General features: G+C 39.7%; 1 protein-coding gene across 4 annotated transcripts in view; it reads left to right on the plus strand.

Annotated features, from left to right (window-relative positions):
- The first annotated feature begins 522 nt into the window (after positions 1 to 522).
- Positions 523 to 4,650, plus strand: part of LOC109929939 (general transcription factor IIE subunit 1-like) — a 25,973-nt gene continuing 21,845 nt past the window's right edge. The window contains exons 1-2 of one of the 4 annotated variants that reach the window (XM_048596133.1): positions 523 to 620; positions 1,489 to 1,603. The gene's annotated coding sequence lies outside the window, so the exon portion shown is untranslated. Of the gene's footprint in view, positions 647 to 666; positions 728 to 790; positions 966 to 1,488; positions 1,604 to 4,650 lie in introns of those variants that run through there. The other 3 variants (XM_048596139.1, XM_020529483.2, XM_048596126.1) reach the window with 3 other exon arrangements.

Below are 4,650 nucleotides of genomic sequence, written 5' to 3' on the forward strand. Positions count from 1 at the left end.
TGTCAGTTTTCTTAACTTCTATACTAGATATAAATTACAACTTAATTTTATTTCTAATTTGTTTCAATTTTAAGACTGAATCTAAGATTTCCCACATTCTGCAAGCTATGCAATACTTGGGTGTGAGCTCCCCTACCACACCTTTTGGCAAACTACTCACTCTAAATTTAAGATAAGTAGAAAACTAAGCATTTTTTCTTTTAAAAGGAAATCTAGAACATTTTATCTTTCCTCAACATAGCTTTAATGTGGGGAAGAAAAACAACTTACTCATTACCTGCTAAATAGCTCTCTGCTTTGTGTTGCTATCACTTGTCAGCTTTTATGATTTCTGGTAGGGGTCCTGTAGAGTTTAATTGGATCTAGGCTTTTACTGAGAAGTTCAGCTATCATCATTCACACCCAACTTTGGTTTGGTTGGCATATCCTTTCTCAACTACAAATTAGCAGCCCCAGGGATCACAGTAATATTTCAATAATTCATTAAGGAGAGGCAGCTTCTGCATGTAATTGCACAATTTAGTTGTGGTTTCATTGGCTTGATTCGTGTCACTTGTGATTCAATTCTCTACTTGCTCCTCCCTTAATCAGCTGTTTCCATTAATTTACTGATGTGGCAGGTAATGATTGTGTTAAGAGATTGCTGGTGGGTTGGAGTTTTAAAAACTTATGTTGTTTGTGAATTTTCCTTTTTGTCTTGTTGTTTTATCTCAGATTGTAGTTGGAAGTAATTTATCTTAGTTTGTAGCTCTTTTGGCTTTGCGTTGTACAAATTGTGCAGGATCTTTTCTTGGCATTTGACTTCTACTTGGTTTATGAGATGATATTAGACTATTATTCTTACCTTAGATTTTGATTCCTCTTTAATGAAGTTTTGTATAGATTATTGTTTGTGACCAACCTGCTAAACAATACAAGATGTTACTTTTGTAAAGAAACATGAGACTTGGTATATTCTTACTAAAGTATGGGACCCCTGTTAACACATCTTAAACATCTTTACTTCTATTGTAGTATGAAAATGGAGCTTATACTACCATAATATTTATGGTTATTTAGGCATACAATTGGAAAAGAAAAATGTGATTTCACAATACTCCAACTTTTGGTTTTAAGAATGTGCATTACTTGAGATTCACTTTTAAAATTTGAAAATGGGAGGGGAAGAAATCTGAGATTCAAGCAGTTCTGCTCTTTGATGCTAAGATGGAGTGTTTGGCAAGAGCACTTAAGTTCCCCAATTAATTTAGTTCCAGATACACCATTGTATATACAATATGTATTATAACTTCTGTTTCAGGAGTTCTAAGTTTTTATTTTGGCCCCTCACTTGATTTTCTTTGTATGTGGCCAGTTTTAAACTGTTGTCCCATGCACAATGCTTGACCTGATGGTCCTCTATATAAAATTGTTTCATTCCTCGTTGGAAATTAAGGGCAGCTGAAACAGCTTTTCCTAATCATATCATATATTTTACTCTTTTGATAGTTCTTTCAGATAAAGATGGCACACTACCAATGAACAATTCCTGGAGAATTTTGAACTTTGTATTCAGGGGACTTGAGCATTGCTGGCAAAGACTGCATTTGTCTGTGCCCAGCAGGTAAGCATTTGCCCATACTACACAAACTTTGACTTGAAGTTAATATTCTAAATGTGACAACACACTGCAATAACAACTTAATTACTGATTTTGTATTAGATCAGCTATGCTCCAAGTGATAGGTAGACTATTTGCTTTTAAAGGATTCATGGTATAAAAACTCTTAATCATTTCCAATAGCCTAATTGAGCAAACATTAGCAGCACTTGAGCAGATCTTGGAGGTTATACATTCAGAATCACACAGCACAGAAACAGGCTCTTTGATCCAACTCACCCACACTAACCATGTTCCCAGACTAAACTAGTCTGACTTGCCTGCATTTGGCCCCCATCCCTTTTCTGCTTTTCCTGCTCATGTACTTATCCAAATATCTTAACAGTTGTAACTGTACCTGTATCCAACACCTCCTCTGGCAGTTCATCCACACACACAACTTTTTTTTTTTAAAAAAAAAAGTTGCTACTCCTGTCCTTTTTTAAATCTTTCTTCTCTCACCTTAAATATCCCCCAGTTTTGAACTCCCCTTGCTATTCACTTTTTGTCTAGATCCTAGTTTTATAAACCTCTAAGATCATCACTCAACTTCCTACACTCCTGTTTTTTTTTAAAAAAAAGTCCTAGCCTATTTTTATAACTCAAACCTTCCATTCCTGGTAAATCTTTTCTGAACCCTCTCCCATTTAGTAATATCCTTCCTATAGTAGGGTGACCAGAATTGTACCCAGTACTCCGGAAGAGGCCTCAACAATAACATCCCAACTCCTATATTTAAGGATCTGAGCAATGAAGGTAAGCCCTGTCCACCTATGACACAAATTTCAAAGAATTAGTACCTGAATCCCTAGGGCTCTGACAACACTATCAAAGGCCCTACAATTAATTGTACAAGTCCTGCCCTTGTTTGGTGTTTTTTTTTAACCAAAATGCAATACTTCAATTTATCTGAATTAAACTCCATCTACCACTCCTCATCAGTCCATTCAGCCAGCTGATCAAGATCGCTTTGTAATCTTAGGTGACCACCTTCACTCTCCACTACTGGGACATCGAAGCATCTGGTTCTTTTTTATTTTTGTTTTGGTTACTAAAGCCGTACAATCACTAAGATGGATTCCTTAAATTCCACTTTTAAAAACTTAGAACCTAATTTTAAAGTAGTTCATAATTTTGCAATGTTATTGTTGTTATGCAATCCCCGCTATACCTGATCATGTTTATTGTCATGAACACACAATCATAGCATCCCCATGGTGCGGAAACAGGCCATTCAGCCCATCAAGTCTGCATTGACCCACCAGACCATCCCACCCTGATCCTATCCCCGTAACCTTGCATTTACCGTGGCTAACCCACCTAACCTGCACATAGTCAGAGATGTACAGCATGGAAACAGACTCTTCAGTCCAACTCATCCATGCTGACCAGATATCCTCCATTAATCTAGTCCATTTGCTAGCATTTGGCCCGTATCCCTCTTAAACCCTTCCTATTCACGTACCCATCCAGATGCCTTTTAAGTGTTGTACTAGCCTCTTCCACTTCCTCTGGCAGCTCGTTCCATACACGTACCATCATCTGCATGAAAACATTGCCCCCTTAGATCCTTCTTAAATCTTTTCCCCTCCCACCTTAAACCTATGCCCTCTAGTTTTGGATGAGAATAGACAAGGGAAAAGTCCTTGTCTATTTACTCCATGCCCTTCATGATCTTATGAACCTCTTATAAGGTCACTCGTCAGTCTTTGACGCTCCAGGAAAAATAGCCGCAGTCAATTCAGCCTCCTCCTATAGCTCAAACGCTGGCAACATCCTTGTAAAACTTTCTGGACTCTTTCAAGTTTCATAACATCCTTCCAATAGCAGAGAGACCAGAACTGCACACAGTATTCCAAAAGTGGCCTAGCCAATGTCCTGCACAGCTGCAACATGATCTGCCAACTCCTATACCCATTGTACTGACCAATAAAGGCAAGAATACCAAATGCCTTCTTCACTATGCTGACAACCTGTGACTCCTCTTTCAAGGAATTATGAACCTGCACTCCAAGGTCTCTTCGTTTACCAACACTCCCCAAGACATTATCATAAGTATACATCCTGCCCTGATTTGCCTTTCCAACATGCAGCTCCTCACATTTATCTCAATTAAACTCCATCTGCCACTTCTCGGTCCATTAGCCCAACTGATCAAGGCCCCATTGTACTCTGAGGTAACCTTCTTCACTGTCCACTGCAAATTTACTAACCATGCCTCCTATGTTCACATCTAAATTACTTATACAATTAACGAAAAGCAGTGGATCCACCACTGACCACTGACCACTGACCACTGACCACTGGCCACAGGCCTCCAGTCTAAAAAGCAACCCTCCACCACCACCACCACCCCCACCCCCCTCTGTCTTCTACCTTCCAACCAGTTCTGTATCCAAATGGCTAGTTCCCCCCGTATTCCATGTGATCTAACCTTGCTAACCAGTCTACTGTGCAGAACCTTGTCAAATGCCTTACTGAAGTCCATATAGATCATGTCACCACTCTGCCCTCATTAATGGTCTTTGTTATTTCTTCAAAAAACTCAATTGAGTTAGTCAGACACTATTTCCCACACACAAAGCCATGTTGACTATGCCTAAACAATCCTTGCCTTTCCAAATACATGTAAATCCTGTCCCTCAGAATCCCTTCCAACAACTTGCCCATCACTGATGTCAGGCTCACTGGTCTATGGTTCCCTGGCTTTTCCTCACTACTTTTCTTAGTGGCACAACGTTAGCCAATGTCCAGTCTTCCGAACCCTCACCTGTGGCTATTGATGATACAAATATCTCAGCAAGGGGCCCAGCAATCTCTTCCCTCACTTCCCACAGACTTCTATGGTATACCTGATCAGGTCCTGGGTGGACAAAGGTGAATAAGACATCCAGCACCAGCACCTTTGTAATATGAGATAACAAGGTGTAGAGCTGGATGAACACAGCAGGCCAAGCAGCATCAGAGGAGCAGGAAAGCTGACGTTTTGGGCCTAGGCCCTTCTTCAGAAA

Source organism: Rhincodon typus, chromosome 1 (assembly GCF_021869965.1).
Source record: "Rhincodon typus isolate 14 chromosome 1, sRhiTyp1.1, whole genome shotgun sequence".
NCBI lineage: Eukaryota > Metazoa > Chordata > Chondrichthyes > Orectolobiformes > Rhincodontidae > Rhincodon > Rhincodon typus.